This window comes from Coenobita brevimanus, chromosome 110 (genome assembly GCF_032717465.1).
Source record: "Coenobita brevimanus isolate Jiangsu-jjx chromosome 110, ASM3271746v2, whole genome shotgun sequence".
Classification (NCBI taxonomy): domain Eukaryota; kingdom Metazoa; phylum Arthropoda; class Malacostraca; order Decapoda; family Coenobitidae; genus Coenobita; species Coenobita brevimanus.
This window is the reverse complement of record NC_137063.1, coordinates 25,130,572-25,150,018: the sequence shown is the minus strand read 5'-3', so window position 1 is coordinate 25,150,018 and position 19,447 is coordinate 25,130,572. Positions and strand designations below refer to the sequence as shown.

Genomic DNA, 19,447 nt, shown 5'->3' with positions numbered 1-19,447 from the left:
ACGTCACAATTGGGCTGAAATCTAGCGTCTGCGGTTCTTCCCAAAAGCTCCTCTATCGATCACATTTGGTATCTTGCATAATCCTGAAAAAGGATCGATCAATCCTGCTGGTACTTTAGAGGTTAATTACTCACTAAACCATCAGGCATCATAGTCGGGTTACCGGTATATGCAGAGCTGGGCACTTCCGCAAACTCTTCCAAAAACCGCAAATTCCGCAATTGCAGAAGTGAGAGTTTGTTTGCAGATTTGCATTTCTGGCAAATTTTACACAAATTTGCAGTTTTGCAGTTGCGTAAGTCCTTCCACAAACTCAAACCTGCAAGCAAACCAACCCGACCTCTGAGAACTTTGAGAGGTTTGTTTTGATGAAGGGCAACATAGATCAGCTTAAGATGGAGTTGTCTCAGTTGTTGGAGGAATCTGACTGTGACTGAGGAGTGAGGAGGTTAGAGCTAAGGAACAGAGGTGGACTAGTGTGTCAACTTGTCAAGTGTAAGCTATGAAAGGTACTAATTTAATTCATTTATATACAACAGTTAAGGATTTACCCTTGTTTTGTAGTTTAAACAGTCTAATACAGTATACTAATATAATAATATTTAAAAGAGATATTGTATTTTAATTTTACAATAAATATAATTTTATCTACCCCATTCAGTACTACTGAACAGACAATTTCCAAACTTCATAAAGTCACCTATTGTGAGAATAAAGTAATTAAAGATATAATTGTAGTGGATGAGTAACTAGAGATGATTTTTAACTCCCTTATTATGAAAAGTATAATTCTAAACTTAATAAAATCCTCTAATAGTATCCAGAATAAAATGGAACTGATGCCATGGTACAGAGGGGGACACAAATGGTTTGCATTTGCATTTGCAGAACTGCAAATTTCAAAAAGTTTGCATATTTGCAGTTGCAGAAGGTGATGGTTTAAGCTTGCGGATTTGCTTTTGCGCAAGTGAATTTTCGTCGGCGGTGGCCAGCTCTGGTTATAGGGTTATTACCCAGCGTAGTAAATGGTTCCTGATGTACAGGTAACCATTTGGCTTGTCACTCAGTGTAGAGCCAGCCATAAGCAGAAGGAAGCGGAAAGAAAGAAGGAAAGAAAGAAGAGGAAGGATGAAAAGAAGGAAGGAGAGGAAAGAGAAGTCACCCGAGAGCAGCACTACATCGACCGAATGAACGGCAAGCAGCCCCACCTACACAGACATATCTGGCAGTGCTGAGTGTGGGGACAGGTTGGAGGGTAGAAAAAAGTGGATGGAGGGAGGACTGGAAGAGCCTCGTGCATCACCACATACACATTCAGACACGCTCGTTTCAAACTTAGGGCGAGGTGGAGAGTTCAGACTAGCAAATCGACGGCAGTTCGGATTGTGGGAATGTTCCCCCATTTCTCGTTTGGCCTTGCAAATCATCGGCTAGTGATGCGCCGGATATTGGGGGTATGCCAGTGTATATACCAGATATACGAGGGGTGATTAGAAAGAAATGACAGTGAGTCCATAAACTTTTATTAGCATGAAGAACTATCAAACTATGACTCACATTCCTTCAAAGTACTCCCCTCCAACCTCTATGCAGCGTTCCATTCTCTTTCTCCACTTCATGAAGCAAGCGTGGTACTCTGAAGACGGTATACTTCGGAGTTCTGAATTGATGGTCCGTGCCAAGTCTTGGATGAGATGAAATTGCTTCCCAGCAATGGCAGATTTAATTTTTGGAAACAACCAAAAGTCACAGGGAGCCAGGTCAGGGGAGTAGGGTGGGCGGGGGAGCAGTTATACCTTGTTGTTCCAGGTACTGCATAGTGAGGCGAGCTTTGTGGGGTGCAGCATTGTCGTGGTGCAGCAAAAGGCGAGACCGACGGCGGGTTGGTGCGGTGTTGGCCTTGTGTTCCAAGACTTGTGGAAGGACCTGGTCTGTGTAGTATTGGGCTGTGATAGTGGACTTTTCAGGCATCACATCCACGCATATTGGTCCTTGAGAATTGAAAAAGATGGTGAAAAGGCGCTTCCGGCTGCGAAATCCTTCCTTCAAAATCTGAGGTCGAGGGTCTTCATCGCCCAACCACACCATGTTTGACTGCTTGTCACGGGTTGTGAAGAATGAAATCCAACACTCATCTCCAGTAGCAACATCTGAGAACCGTTTTGGACCATTTGGTTCAAATTCAGCAAGCCAGACATGACAAATCCTCACCCGTTCAGCCTTTTGCTCATCAGTCAACAAATGGGGTATCCATCGACAACACTTCTTCCTCAGGTGTAATTGTTCATGCACGATGTCATATGCACTCCCATAACTGATATCAAGCTCCAGGGCTAAGAACCTAAGAGTTACAGTTGGATCCTCGTCAATGATGGACCGTGCACGGACAGTTGTTGCTTCGGTCATGGATGTCCGGGGGCGTCCAGAGCGTTGTTCATCTTTCAATTCAGTTTTTCCTGCTATGAAAGCACGAATCCAGCGGGAAACAGTTTCCAGGGAAGGAGTAGTGTCTGGATAAACTTGTAATAATTCCCCTCGAATCTCTGTTACTTTCTTTCCCAGTTTCCACCTCGTAAAAATGTAGAACCTGCAGCCTTCTTTCGAGTAATCCATGTTTCTGGCCAGAGAGCAAAAACAAGAGTGAAGCATTCACTCACAACAATAAAACAAGAAAAGTCAGGCATACGGCGACAAGTTCAAACTCGTAAGGACAGGCAACTCTGCACTCTCCTTGCTCCCCTACCTCCCATCATTCAAGGTGTTCATGTTATAGCACGAACTGTCATTACTTTCTGATCACCCTTCGTATATACTGTATACAGGCATACCTGGGTTTAACGATGTAATTGGTTAGGTTTAACGATGTAATTGGGGGAGGCGGTGGCTGAATCGGTAAAGAGGCGGCCTGCAGTCCTAATGGACCCAGGATCGAATCCCGGCTGGGGCAGGGAACAGTTTAAGGATTTGAATTTCCTAAAACCAGACTTTCCTGATCTACCAGATGACCCACCGACATGTCGCAAAAATACCCCCGGTAATACCAATACACCAGTCCTGTATGAGACAGCCCTAGTGTGTATTCAATATGGATGGTGGGTGGTAACGCCAAAGTGGTGACATGTGGAGGTGTAGGAGGACTACTGGGCCTTGGAATAGGTCAGTGCCCCCAAGAAATAGGCCCTGAAGCCTTTGCCAGAGTCGGACACGTAAAAAAAAAAAAAAAAAAAAAAAAAAAAAAAAGGGTAAAAGCCCATCGTTAGGCGGGGTATCGTATATCGGGGTACTTTCAACGTGTTTCAATGTGGACCGTTTTCCAGCCATTGGTTCCCCGCCAAACCAAGTCCTAAACCCACCCTGATGAGCCCAAAAACAGGTTTAAAGGCAATCTAAATGGCTTAACAGCTGTCAAGGAAGCTAACCTAAGCCTAAAACCTGTAAATAACTCACTAAAACCAACAAATAAAATCTGAATATTGTTAAATATTATTTGTCTGGAAAAAATCAAGCTTAGTAAACTGTACCCCAAAATGACAATGTTCACCCACCTATGGCTAAAACACATTAATCAAAGTCTAAAAACAGTTTATAAATCAACCTAAACACACAATTTTAGTCTAAAATATAATTAAAATCAGTAAGAAAAATAAAAACCCATTGTTAAACCAGGGTTGGGCCATTGTTAGATGGGGTATGGCGCAATTTCTACCCCCATCGTTAAGCAGGGGTATCGCATCTAGGGGTATTGTACATCGAGGTATTACTGTCGTTTTCGTTTTTAAAGGCTCCAACATGCTTGCATGTGCTTGCTTGCTTGCTTGTAGATCTATCTATCTATCTATCTATCTATCTATTGCCAGACGCCTCAATCCCGTTTGGGGTGGCCACAAACAAATTGTCTCCAAGTCGCCCTGTCCCCCGCCATCTCACTGCCCTGCTCCCAACTCACCCCCCTCTCTCATATACCTCTCCACCCCATCCCTCCATCTCATCCTCGGCCTCCCCCTCCCTCTTACCCCCTCCACCTCACTCACATACACTCTCTTCGTCAGTCTTTCACCCTCCATCCTCTCCACATGGCCAAACCATCTCAGTGTGTTCCTCATAACGCTTCCTATCACATCCACATCAACACTACAACTCTCCTTTATATCCTCATTCGTCAGCCTGTCTCTCCATGTGACTCCACAGGCTCCTCTTAAATAACTCATTTCCACTGCTCTCACTCTTGACTTGTGTCCTTCCAACAACGTCCAAGCTTCACTTCCGTACGTTAGAGTTGGTATCACAATACTGTCATGTAGTAACTTTTTCACTTCCATGCTCACTTCCCTGTTTCTTATCACTGCTTTCAAAGAACCAGCAACCTTTCTTCCATGCTGTACCCTTTCAAGCACTTCACCCTCCAAACCTCCATCCTTACTCCTCACACTACCCAAGTACTTAAACGTACTCACATTTTCCAATTCCTCACCATCGAACCTTGCTGTCCATTCACTGACTTCACCTCTCTCAAAGACCATCACTTTACTCTTCCCTACATTCACTTTTAGATTCCGTTTCTTACACACTCTCTCAAACTCATCCACCAAGCCTTGCAGCTCCCCGTTGTCTTCACTCAACAACACAGTATCATCTGCAAACAACAGTACAGGGAGTTTCCAAACACTATCCTCTCTCACCAGGGCCACTCCAACATCCACTACCCTACCTTGTACCTCTTTTAGTATCCCATCCATGTACGGATTGAACAACCATGGAGACATGACACATCCCTGTTTCAAACCAACTTTCAAAGAGAAAAATTCACTTAGTTCACCATCCACACGCACTGCAGCCTTCGAACCATCGTACATACTCTTCACAGCATTCAACAACTTCCCATCTACTCCATATATTCTTAACACTTTCCACAATCCTTGTCTATCCACCCTGTCATATGCTTTCTCCAAATCCATGAAAGCCGCATACAACTTCTTTCCTTTCTCTAGAAACTTTTCCACTAAAGATCTAAGAATGAATATCTGATCTACACAACCTCTTCCCTTCTTAAAGCCTCCCTGTTCTTCTCCAATTAATTTCTCTGTTCTTTCTCTAACTCTGTCAATAAGTATCCTACCATACACTTTTCCTATTATACTAAGAAGACAAATGCCCCTATGATTACCACAAACTTCTTTTTCTCCTTTTCCTTTGTACAAGGGAATAATTATATCTGACATCCAATCCTCCGGGACTCGACCTTCCTCCCAGGCCAATCTGCACATATTCCACATCCATTCTACTACTATCTCTCCCCCATGCTTCAGCATTTCACCACACACTCCATCAATTCCTGGGGCTTTCCCCGATTTAACTTTCTTCATTGCTTCCACAACTTCAATCCTACTGATTTCTTCCTGTCTTCTCACCTCCCTCCTTCTCCCAGCCATTCCCCAGCCACTTATACTCGCATTACTTCCATCCTCTATGTTCACCAATTCCTTAAAGTGTTCTCTCCATCCGCTCACTTTTTCTCCCTTCTCCACTAGTAATCTACCATTTTTATCTTTCACTCTCCTGCTAACTTCACTTCCACCCTGTCTTACTCTTTTCACCTCTCTCTAGAACATTTTCTTACAGTCCATCCACTTTACACTCAAATTCCTTCCAAATTCCTCATCCACTCTCTTCTTACTCTCTCTTACTAATCTTTTCACCTCTCTCTTTCTTTCTACATATAACTCTCTCTTCCGCCTCTCAACTTCTTCCACGCCCCTATTTCTCATCCATTCATTGTATGCTTTCTTCTTTCGTGCCACAGCCTGTTTCACCTCTTCAGTCCACCACGCTGTTCCTTGCACCCCCCTCCGTCTTCTCTTCCTCCCACACACCACATCACATGCTGCACATATTTCTACTGTAAATATGCTACACACACCTTCCACGTCTCCCACCTGCTCCAATTCATATTTGCCCAATCATTCCTCCACTTCTCTCTTATACTCTGCCTTTTTCTCATCCTCTTGTAACCTTTCCACTCTCCTTGCAACTACTCCTTCCTCTCGTCTTTCCCTTCTTCTATTCCTCCATCTTACTTGAATTCTAATTCTGGCCACCACCAAGTAGTGGTCAGAAAGTCCACTCCCCCAACCTCTATACACTCTTGCATCCTTTACACATCTTCGCATCCTTTCATCCACGCACACATAATCAATCATTGCCTTCCTTTCATTCAGTTCACCACCCACCTTTCTCATCACTCGCCATGTATACCTGTGGATCATTTTATGCCTGAAGAGGGTATTGGCTATCACCAACCCCCTCCCAGCACAAATGTCCCCTAACGCACTCCCATTCTCATCTATCTCAGCAGGCACACCCCACTCACCACCTATTCCATCCACCTTCACATTCCCAACTTTACCATTCATATCACTAATCAAAAACACTCTCTCATTCCTTCCAAACTTTTCCATGCACATTTCTACATTTGTCCAGAACTCTTCTCTCACTCTTCTAGCACGATCTTGTGTTGGTGCATACACACACACAATATACATAAACTGTATATATATATATATATACAGTAATCCCTCCAAGATCCGACATAATCGAGCCAAAGGCATTCTCCAAGAGCCGACGTAATAGAGCCAAAGGCATGACTGGAACTTGGGTTTGTCTGGGACTTGGGAAAATGCCCCCTGGACAGGTACTTATGGACCCTAACCCAACCTAACTTTGAAAACCATCAAAATAACTCCATACTGGACATGCACAACACCTATTTAAAACCCTACTCACACACATCAGGGACAGAAAGCGTAAAATAAATGAAAAGGAACCAGAGAATGAGGAATTAGAAGTGAGTATGGAAAATATTTAGCAGTGTACAGGGTACTTACAACATGTCTGTGGCCGTTACGATTATTAGCCACTGACAGTGGTGAAAATGCTCTTGAAGCACATACAGTAATCCAGTGTCGTGCTGCACTTAATCCTTTGCACTGTGAATTATAACTGTTTAACACTGCACATTCTGTTCTTACTTGCACCACGCCAGTTGCAACACGCCAGTTTGCACTCTGCACTTAATCCTTTACATTTTAAATTATAATTTCTTAACAATGGACAACACTGTAAATTCCCATGTGGTCTAGCGGTAAGGTATTACAGTTTATTCACTGTTTATTCACAAAAACGAGCATGTGAGACAGCCATTGTGACAAGCGTCTAGTCATTACGGTACTTAAGTGGGAACTGGGGAGGGTAGGAAGCAGAAAACACAGCTGTTTGGCGATGTGCGCCGAATTCAAAGTAAGGTTGAAAACATGTTGGATTTTTTTTTTTTTTTTTTTTTTTTTTTTTTTTGGCCTATTCAGTTTCTGAACACATGAGCTCAAAATGTCCAGGTCTTGGGCATTCAGGTCTTACAGGAATTACTGTACTGTATGAACATGTATGAATATATATATATATATATATATATATATATATATATATATATACAGTAATTCCTCTACTATCCGATGTAATAGAGCCAAAGGCATGTCCGGAAAGTGGGTACCTGCCTCGCTGGACTGGTACTTATGGACCCTAACCCAGCCTAACTTTGAAAGCCAACTAAATAACTCCCTACTGGACATGCACAGCACCTATTTAAACCTATTTAAGACTCTATTCACACCAATAATGGACATAAAGCATGAAATAAATGAAAAGGAACCAAAGAATGAGGAATTAGAAGTGACTGTACCTCAGCCAGGGTAATAACAGCACGTCTGTGGCCGCCTTCTTAAGGCTTTGGAAGTGGTGAAAATGCTCCTGAAGCACGTACAGTAATCCAGTGTTGTGCTGCACTTACAGTAATTCTTTGTACCGTCAGTTATAACTGTTTATCACTGCACATTGTTAATTACACCACACCAATTTCAACCACCAGTTTGCACTCCACAGTTAATCCTTTGCACTCTCAATTCTAATTTCTTAACACTGCACAACAACGTAAATTCCAGTGTGGTCTACTGGCAAGGTATTGCAGTTTATTCACTGTTTATTCACAAAATAACGAGCACATGTGACATCCACTGCGATAAGCATCCATTTGCGATCGAAGTTAGGCAGTAACTGCTGGAGCGTTGGTGACGGGGAAACAGTTGCCAGATCGCAACAGCCACATTACCAAACTCCTCAATTTTCATTACTAAAGTAATCCCTCTAATATCCGAACGCCCAATATCCGAACATCCCCACTAACCGGACATAATTGTCCCGGGATCCAATATTCCCAAAATGGGCCAAAAACTGCAAAAAATTTGAAAAAAATCCGACTTTTTCCCACCCGTAATTTGAAATTGCCGCATGGTGCCGGACAGCTGTTACACCATGGTCCCTTCACCCCTTCCTTCCTCCCCCCTCCCCTCTCAGGGTTGCCATTTGGTATTTTTCATTACCAAGTGTGGGCCAATTTGGTAATGAAAAATTCGTTTGGTAATGAATCAGAATAATGCATTACCAAATGGATTTTTCACATGTATGAGGATACACAGGATGGAGATGGTGGACTGTTTGCTCTCTCTGATTAATTTGGTAGCCTATATAGCGTGATAATAATCAACATGCTGTTAATTATAAGAAGAGTGATTACATGTATTTCCACTTGTGTATATAATTAGTGAAGAATAGATACTAGCTTTGCGAATTTGGTAATGAAAATTAAAAACGGTAATGAAAATTAAAAATGGTAATGAAAATTGAGGGGTTTGGTAATGTGGCCGTTGCGATCTGGCAACTCTGTTACCCCGCCATAATCAACAGTCACAGCCTAAATCCGATCGAGAGCAGATGCTTATAGCAGTGCAAGCCACAGGTGCTTGTTTTTTGTGAACAGACAGTGAATAAACTGCAATACCTCGCCACTAGAACACACGGGAATTTACAGTGTTGTGCAGTATTAAGATATTAGAATTTAGAGTGCAGAGGATTAACTGTGGACTGCAAACTGGCGGTTCAAATCAGTACAGAAGCCAGGGACTTGTAAGTACCCAGAATGTTTAATATTGTATAAATTCACCTCTAAAACCTCATTTTATGGTTCTTTTGCATTTATTTCAGTCTTTTATGTCCCTTATTGGTGTGATTTGGGTCTTAAATAGGTGCAATGCATGTCCAGAGGGAGCTGTATAGGTGTTTTTCTGAGTCAGGGTCCATAAGTACAAGTCCAGGAGGCTGGGGCCCAATATCCGGACAGGATCACTATCCGGACATGCCTTTGGCTCTATTTACGTCGGATATTGGAGGGATTACTTGTGTACAGTAATCCCTCTAATATCCGGACGCCCAATAACCGAACATCCCCACTAACCGAACCTTATCGTCCTGGGATCAAACATTCCCAAAATGGTCCGAAAATCCAAAAAAAATGGAAAAAAAAATCGATTTTTTGCCGTCCGTAATTTGAACTTGCCGCGCGCGCCGCGTGAGAGCATTGTTTTGGTTCGTCATTCCTCCGACGTCCGATAGAGCGCCGCTGCATCCTCCCCACTTCCCGCCTGTCTCTCACCGCGACAAGACCTACGCTCTTCGTCATGGCTGCCCACGTGCTCGCTTTTGTGGTGGTGCCGTACTTGCTGCAAGGCCTCCTGCTGCTCTCTGCCCTACTCTTAGTGTGTGTGATGATGGCCCCGCCTCCTGAGAAAAGGAAGAGAGTGGTGTTGACTCTGGAGAAGAAACGGGAGATATTGGAGAAGGTTGCTGCGGGTTGGTCTTCCTCTTGCATTCTCCGCGAGTTCAACCTGGCCCGGTCGACTTTGTTTGATATCAAGCGTTCCCGAGACAAGGTCATGCAGTACACGGCTGACTTCTCGTCGAGAAGCAAACGCAACGTGGAGAGGAAGGTTATGTTTACTCCCAAGTATGCAGAGATCGACCGCTCCACGTTGATTTGGTATCGACAGCAACGTGCAGCTGGTGTGATGGTACGTGGAACGGAGCTGAAGGCTGCTGCTGAGAAGTTTGCAAGGCTTCACGACGCCCTAGACTTCAAGGCATCCGAGGGTTGGCTCTTCGCGTTCAAGTTGCGACATGGCCTTACTAACCGTAAAGCACATGGCGAAGCATTGGACGCTAACGAGGATGGAGTGGACGAGTTTCGGCACAAGGTGAAAGGCTTGATCGACAGGGAGGGCCTCACTCTCGGTCAAGTCTATAACGCTGACGAAACTGGCCTATTCTATCGCTCGGTGCCAACGAACACTCTCGCCGATGAGACGGAGAAGCGTGTACCTGGCCGCAAGCTTTCTAAGGAACGGATATCTGCTTTGTGTTGTGCCAATGCTAACGGCATGCACCGGCTCAAGCCCATTATTGTTGGCCGTGCAAAGCAGCCTCGGTGCCTTCGTGGGGTGATGGATGTCCTTCCTGTCGTATGGTACCATTCTTTGAAAGCATGGTTCACAGCTGTGATTTTCAAAGACTGGTTTCACCATCACTTCGTCAAGGAGGTCATCCATTACCAGACGAAGACACTGGGAATTCCTCGCGACCAGGTAAAGGCTCTCCTTCTCCTCGACAATGCACCTGCCCACCCGTGCGACAAGGACTTGGTTGCTGAGAATGGCCGTATTAGGTGCATGTTTCTGCCACCTAATACGACTGCTCTCATTCAACCAATGGACCAAGGAGTGATCGTGGCAACAAAGCGCCTGTACCGTCGGAAGTTCCTGGACGAGGTGATGGTGGTTCTCGAGGACGAGGACGAGCGCAGGGAAGGACGTGACACTCGAGGCAAGCGGACTTTGGAAAACCTTCGCCGCTACAACATCAAGTCTGCGCTGTACAACTGGGCTAGTGCATGGAAGGAAGTCCCTGTGAAAACTCTTGAAAATGGTTGGTCTCGTCTGCTTCTCGGAACAGATGTGGAGTACGATTTCCTAGGGTTTGACGTGGATGACTTCCATGCACGGCTACGTACGCACGGCGACGATGTTGATGTGGACGATGTTCGTGAGTGGTTGGACGACGACGAGGGCGATCCTGGGTATCAGACATTGTCTGATATCGAGATCGCGTCTTCGGTTGCTGGTGTCAGTCCCGAACTTGAAGATTCCGACGACGAAGGCGATGATGATGCAGACTCCGCCCAGCAGGACACTACTCCAGCCATCCCCAAGCTGAGCGCACTCTGGGAACATCTAGAGTTCGTCCTAGACTACCTGGAACACCCGGACTGCGACAGGGAGATGGGGCCCTTGGGACTCGTGGAGGAAGTGCGTGCTTTCCGGCAGCGCATCATCAATCGCCAGAATCGTCGGTCCTTGCGTCAGTCAACGATTGACAGTTTTTCAGGCCCGTGACCCCGCTGTGCCAAGCCCTGGTTCCACTCCGTTGCCTCCCCAAGACAGGCCCTCATGCTCCGAGCCACAGCCCAGCACATCAGCTACAGTGGAGTCACCGCTCGACGTGAGTTTGCGGCTGTCTTCAGAGTCTTCTGTAGTCGGTACGCCATCACCACTACCCACCGATGCACCCCTTGGACGCCTGCCAGTGATACTCTCGGGCTCTGACAGTGAATAAACAGCAAGAACTTCTCCACTAGACCACACGGGAATTTTGAGTGTTGTGCAGTGAAAAAAACGGTGTGTTGTGTTAAGGTTTTCAAGTTGGGAGAAAAGACTAAGTAGAAAAGAAATTTAACGTAACTAACCTTCTTTGTTTTGGCTTTGGAAACTTAAAAAAACTTGGGAAAAGTTAATGTGCAACACTTAAATTTAATGGAACATTACAGGTATTTGGACTAAAGTGAACACTGTGAAAAGAACGGACTTCAGTGTGTTAGCGACTAAGTTCAGTGCAAGACTTCAGGAAGAGTGTAGTGCAAGTGCTTCAGGAAATCGTTCTTACTGTCAGAGTCCGAGAGGAGGCGGTTATTCATCGAGGTGGCCAGGGACTTGCTGTAAGTAGCCAAAATGTTTCATGTTGTACTATTTTCCATACTATATTTACCAGAATGTTTCATATTGTATTTTTTCCCATACTATACCTACCAGAAAGTGTCATACTGTACTTCTTTCCATACTAAACTTACCTCATGCATGTGCAGTAGGAATGTGTTTTTCAGAGTTCGGTTAGGTTCGGTTAGGTTAGGTTCGGTTAGAGTCCATAAGTACCAGAATGTTTATTAATGTATGAACATACTTCTAAACCCACATTTTATGTGTCTATTGCATTTATTTCAGTCATTTATGTGCCTTATTGGTGTGATTTGGGTGTTAAATAGGTGCTATGCATGTCCGGAGGGAGTTGTATAGGTGTTTCTCTGTGTTAGGGTCCGTAAGTACAAGTCCATAAGCTGGGGCCCAATATCCGGACAAAACCAATATCCGAACCTACCGATGGCTCTATTGATCCGGATATTGGAGTGATTACTGTGTATATATATATATATATCCCCTGATATACAATATCCCTACATGCAACACCTCGGGTTAGCAGTGGGGGTAGAAATACCACCGCACCGTGCCTAACAATGGCCAAACCCCAGTTTAACGATGGGTTTAGATTTTTTTACCAATTTTTATGATATTTTAGACTTAAATTTTGTGTTTATGTTGATTTATAAACTGTTTTTAGACTTACAATAATGTGTTTCAGCCATAGCTAGGTGAACATTGTCATTTTACGATACAGTTTAATAAGTTTGATTTTTTCAAGACTTATATTTGACGATTTTATTTTATTTTTGGTTTCAGGTTTAGTTTAGCTTGTTTTAAAGCTATTTAGCAGTTTAGGTGAGCTAGAAACTTATTTTTTGACCCATTTGCGTAGGTTTTGGACTAGGCTGGGGGGAAACCTTAGGCTCAAAAAAGCACCTATATACTGTACTTTACATGCTAAATCTACCCGGATATATGATACCCCGCCTAGCGATGGGTTTCTACTTAATCAATTCCATTGTTAAACAGGGGTATACATGTATATTTATACAAGTATACGAGTATATATACATTTATATATAAATATATATATATATATATATATATATATATCTATATATACACAGTAAACCTTCGTTATACGTTGGCTCGGTATATGATATTTTGCTTATACGATGTCACCATTTTAGTACCCTACGCTCACTATATGATGGAAACAAATCGCTACAACGATGGATCATCTGCGGCTCAGTGGGTAGCGAGTGTGCGAACGTAGCATCCATGCACGGTCGGGGCGGGAAAACACACTCTCGTCCACTCTCTCCCGCACTCTCCCTGCGTTAAGACTTGCTGCTCTTGTTCTCAGCCGCCCACGTGGTGCACTTTCGCCTGCCCAGTTTTCCTTGATATTGTGCCTATTCTCAGTGTTAACGATGGCTTCTAAGTGCCCAGCCTCTACAGTGTTTGCTGACAAGGCTAAACGCTCCAGGAAAAGCCTGTCTCTGGAGGTTAAGCCTGACATCGTACGATGCCATGAAGGAGGTGAAGGAGTCAGCTCTATCGCCAGGACCATAGGGCTGCCGCAGTCGACTGTGTCTACAGTAATAATGCCACCACCATGAAGAAGGCTGGGGAGACAACAACTATGCTGATGGCAAAGAGGATAACCTGCGGTCGAGAGACGGTTTTGGAGGGGCTACTGAGGTTGTGGATTGATGAGCAAACTTGGCGCTGCATGCCTTTGTCTACAAGCCTGGTGACTACCAAGGCCTGAAGAGCAAGCAGGAGATGGAGCCTGATATTACCTTCAAGGCTAGCAAGGGCTGGTTTGATTGCTTCAAGAAGCGTGCAGGACTTCACAACATCAAGATAACAGGTACAGTATGTAATAATAATTACAGTATAAAATCTAGTATGTGGCAGCCAAGGATTAGGTAACCTGCATAGGTAAAAGGCCATATCTAACGTAAACTGTTTTTTCCATGATTTCCAAACACATTGACACTAGAATAATGAGTAATTTGTGGTTATTTATACAAATTTGTATACGTGGAAGGCAACCCGTGCTGAGGTAATCATAAACGAGGCGGACCTAACCTGCATGAAAGTGATGTGAAACAAACATTTTTTTTTTTTTTTTTTTTTTTTTTTGTTACTGTACAGTACTTTCCTTAATCTAAAATCTGTAATTCTGTTCGGTTCACTAGATTAATTTTATTTGTGGTTAAACATGATCAGTCCGTAATACAGTACTGTATTACAATAATTTTCATTTTCTTATTTCTTTATGGGGTTTGTAGGTACAGTACGTAGGTTAACCCCTTAACCGTGAGGCGTCACTTTCGTGACGCTTGAGAGCAAGGGATCATACTGCGAGGCGTCACTTCTGTGATTCTGTGTTATTTTGAATTCGCCCAAACTTTCAAGTGGTGGCTTGTATCATCTATCAGTACTGCCAATGTCCAACACTAAATGGCACTCCTAATCTCATCTGTACTCCCATCCATTGTTGACAATTTAGCCATTTCTCCCCATTCTTGACTCCCCTCTCTACCTCCCCTACATTACCCTCTCCTCTTGCCTGCCCGGCCATGCTACGCTAAGTAAATCTTCCCTGGAATTTTCCACTGATTTCATCCATTGAAATAAGCCCTATGCCCAATTCTTATACCAAATAATATATACAAAAAAGAAATAAAGTAAGTGATAGTGCCATACACCTGGAATTGGCTAATTATCACCAGACAACACCTCATGTGCACTCGTTCGCTAATTTTCCCTGTTTATTTCCCCTTGAAATATGCTGTATAATCTATTCTCGTAATAAAAATATATATAAGAAAGGAAGGGAGAAGCCTAAGTGATATTTACATTCACTTGGAACTACCTAGTTAATTATGTAATGTCTAGATTTCCTCCCAATCATTTCATAGCGTATATATTAGCAGCTGTCACCACGCTGACATTGGCAGCATTGCACTACCCCTAGGCGGCTAGGCCACCACACTGAATTCAGTTTACTGTCATCTTTCAAGGTGAAACCACGTCGGATTTGCGCCTGTCCAATTCTGCCGCTTTTTAGCCCCATGCAAAGGGCCCTGAGACCTCTACCCATTACTAAACCTCGTGTGGAATGGGGTAAAGGGCTAATTGACTGCTGTGGAATGTCAACTGGCTAATATGTCAATGAAAATGATAGACAGTGACTACGATCTTTCTGGTAACTAAAACAGTGCAAGTGGAAATGTAAATACAGTACAATCCCAGTTAACCGGGCGGCTTGGGGAATTTACCTTCCCGGTTACAGATTTTTTCCTCAGTTCTGATATTCAAATCTATACAAAGGCGACAATTATCACAGCAGTAAATACAATTCAGGTACTCACCACTCACATCAGGGGGCACACTAAGAGATTCCACCTGAAATATTGCCTCGTAAACACACACCATGGTCATAATGCACGGGCATGCAATGCCTTGCAGTACTGCAAAATGCACGAGTCCATTCTGTTAACTACCGAATAATTTCTTGTATGTACTGTACTCATAAATGTGGAAAACTAAAGAAATAAAATCCTGAATATTTATTGGTAAATTATCACGACACATGTGCCCCCACATCAGCTTTGTTTACAGTCCCGGCCCCGACTATTCCACCCTTCACCCGCCGCCAATCAGCTGTTTTGCACAAAATAAAATACATGATGTACATATGAAGTCCATCCCATCCATCCATTGCCAGACGCCATGTATCCCAAATGGGGTGGCCAAGGGCTTAGAGTTAATTGTTTTACAGGGAGGGGCACTAATCCTCCACCAACCCCACTTGACGTAGGGATGCCAACAGCATCTGGTGTTCCCAGGCGGTCACCCATCCAAGTACTAACCAGACCCAACGTTGCTTAACTTCGCTGATCGGATGGGAAGCGGTGTACTCAACGTGGCATGGCCGTTGGCGTGCAAGCATATATTTTTTTTTTCTTCCAACAAAGTAAACCTTCATTCCTATTAAAATTTTTTTTTTCATCTCTGCCAGCACACATGCGTTCTACGATGAATTTATGTGGTGCAAGTTAGAGTCGGTCCGTTAGGAAGAAAAACACCGGCGTTTGCTGATTTGCTCTCTCCCGAGATGTCTGGTTTACAAATTCCATGCCTATCTTTGAAACGATTTAACCATCCAACACTGAAATCACATTCGACTTCTGTATTCATGTTACTGTTAACTCTCATGCTTTTTCTTGTATACGAGGACCAGAAATAGGTGCTCCCCTAGATCTTTCTAAGCAAAACCACTCGAATGATGAAGAGTATGCCTTTTTTTCGATGGATTTACTTGTCTTGCTTTTCATGAAAAATTCATTAAGCTTGGATAATTGGGCCTTGATATCATAAATCGTTGGATTTCCTACATTATATTCGGTCATCGTTTTCGTTTTCGTTTTTAAAGGCTCCAACATGCTTGCATGTGTCGGCCTTGGTCACCTAATGGCGGCTCTCCACGCTTCACGACCCATTGCAGCCTCCCTGTTCAGTCCCTTAACCCTAAGGTCACACTTAATGACCTCATCCCATGTCTTTCTCAGTCTACCCCTCATAACCCCACCCCCAATATTAACACTTCTCACCTTCCTCACCCAATTATCATCCCGCATCCTCTCCACATGACCAAACCACCTCAATCTACCTTTCCTCATCACAACACCAATACACTCCAGTCCCATCCTACCTCTCAACTCTTCCATTGTAAACCCAGCCCCTCCAGGCCTTGGATGCAGGGACGCACTGCACATCCACCTAATCACTGTCATTTCTGTACGTCTGAGCCAGCGAATATCTTCCTCCTTCACTGCCCAGGTCTCACTGCCATACAGCATTACACTCCTAACACATGCTGCATACAAAGACCCCTTAGCACGTAGGGAGAGCCCTCTCAATGTCAGGAGAGGCAAGAGCTCCCTGAACTTCTTCCAACCACTTCTCACCCTAGCCACAGAGCTAGCTCCAGCCCCACCTCCAGCACACAACATGTCTCCCAAATAACAAAACTCTTCCACACACTCAAGAGATTCACCAGCAAGTTCAATCCTTTCACGCCTGACAATCTCCACCTGCTCACCCCGGCACGCCGTACACATAAAATCAGCATTATCTCACAGTCTACCTCCGATACCACTACATCTCTTATGCACCCATTTATCACACACACCGCACAAGATGGAATTACTTCCCACGCCCTTGTGGCAAACAGCACATGGCCACTGTCCCTCGTCTTTGACAGTACCGCCACCAACCCTAGATATCATCACTTTTGTTTTATCTGCATTTACCCTTAAACTCTTTTGCCCCATTCCATCTCTCCACTTCCTAAACCTTTCCGCCTCCCTTTCATTCTCTGCAATCAGCACCAAATCATCAGCATACAACAACTCCCACGGGAGTCCGTTTCTAAAGTCACGTGAAAGGGCTTCAAGTACCATGCTAAACAACATGGGACTCAAGACTGACCCTTGATGCACACCAACATTCACGGAAAACTCATCACTCAAATCTCCATTCACTCTCACCTGGGTGTGAGCACCCACATACATGGCCATAACCACCCTAACCAGCCACTCCTCCAAGCCAAGCTTTCTCATTGCCCACTTCACCACCTCTATAGGGACTCTGTCAAAGGCCTTTTCCAAATCAACAAAAACAAAATAAAGATCCCTTCTCCTACCAATATATTTTTCCTGAAGCTGTCGAACAATGAATATGGCATCAGTGGTCCCCCTACCTGGCATAAACCCAAACTGCATCTCATCAATATTCACTCTTTCTCTAATCATACCTTCTAAAACTCTCTCCATTACCTTCATTATCTGATCTAAAAGCTTTATACCTCTATAATTTCCTCTTTCCAGGGCATCACCCTTCCCTTTATACACATTTACAATTACACTCTTCAGCCAATCATCCTGGGACAACACACTCATAAATAATCCTATTTATCAGGTCAGTGACTAAACTCACCCCTATATCGCCTGAGGCCTTCAACATTTCGGCAGTCAACCCAGACACACCTGCTGCCTTCCCAACCCTCATCCTGCCTATTGCCTCACTCACAGTAGCAGCATCAATCAAAGGCCAAGGGCCAGACACTGGATCTGCTGGCTCCAAACCTTCCCTGTCCCAGTCAAACTCCTCATTCAACAACCGGTTATAATGCTCTCTCCATGCATCTTTAATAGCCTCACTGTTCACCACTACCCTTCCTTCATCATTCTTCACACACTGCTCACCTATGATATCCCGATTATCCCTCTTCACCTGATCTGCCACCCTAAATATATTTTTCCTTTCCCCATGATTTAGGTTATCAGTAATTGTCTCTGTGACTCAGACTTTGCCCTGTATACCTCTCTTCTAGCCCTACGCTTAGCAGCCAAATATTCCTCTTTGCTACCACCCTTCTTCCATTCCCGGAAAAGCCTTCTTTTCTCCTTAATTGCAGCTTCTACACCCTCATCCCACCACCAAGTTACTTTATGTCTTGGTGGTCCTCTTGTCCAGCCACATGTTACATCAGTAACTCTCAAGTAATTGTTCTTGAGGGCTCTGTACTGTTCATTAACGCCTCTGTCTACAGCTCCCTGTTCAGCCACCACTCTCCTCAACTCGCTATAGAAGGCATCCCTTACTACTTTTTTTTTTTTTTTTTTTTTTTTATGCGAGGAAGAAGGAACCAAAGGCCATGAGCCCGCAGTAACAGTTCCCTCCAAGAGAAAAACAAAACACAATAGAGAGCCAAATTCAAGATCCAATCATTTTGAAATGCCTGGACACACTGCGTTTGAAAGACTGGAGATCATAGGCAGCAGGAAATACAGATAGAGGGAGACAGTTCCAGAGCTGACCTGTTGCATAAATGAAAGACTGGGAGTAACGGTTAACTCTTGCATTAGAGAGTTGGACAGAAAAGGGATGAGAGTTTGCTGCCAGACGGGTGCTACGCGCCCGTCGTAGAGGTGGAGGAATGCAAGCAGACAGTTCAGAGGAGCAGTGACCATTAAAGTAGCGATAGAAAAGAGATAAAGATGCAACAGTGCAGCGAAGAGACAGAGGTTGAAGGGAGTCAGTAAGAGGAGGAGAGTTAATGAGACGAAAAGCCTTTGACTCCACCCTATTGAGAAGAGCTGTATGTGGGGAGCCTCCCCACACATGAGAGTTGTACTCCACACAGGGGAGGATAAAACCCCTGTATAGAGTCAACAATTGTGCAGGGGTAAAGAAAGAGCGGAGTCGGCTTAGCACACCCAATCTCTTGGAAGCAGATTTTACAAGAGATGTAATATGACCTTTCCAAGATAAGTCCCGAGTAAATGAAACCCCAAGCATGTTCAAGGATGATGCAGGGTTAAGCTGAATATTGGTTTTTCAGCTTCCATATTTTCCTCCTAGGTACATAAGTCCTCTTTTTCATCACTTGTTCTTTAAGCACCATATCACATATCAATAGTTTGTGCTGCTGCACACACTCCTCACTTCCTATAACT

The 19,447-nt window shown here is 44.1% G+C and overlaps 1 protein-coding gene and 1 non-coding gene across 2 annotated transcripts in view; both read right to left on the bottom strand.

The window, feature by feature from the left end:
- The window catches only part of FucT6 (alpha-(1,6)-fucosyltransferase 8), a 373,788-nt gene that overhangs the window by 173,007 nt on the left and 181,334 nt on the right, over positions 1–19,447 (bottom strand). The window lies entirely within an intron of this gene.
- On the bottom strand, positions 15,748–15,866 carry LOC145417630 (5S ribosomal RNA). Its single transcript, XR_013900520.1, has one exon. It is a non-coding gene; the product is annotated as a 5S ribosomal RNA (ribosomal RNA).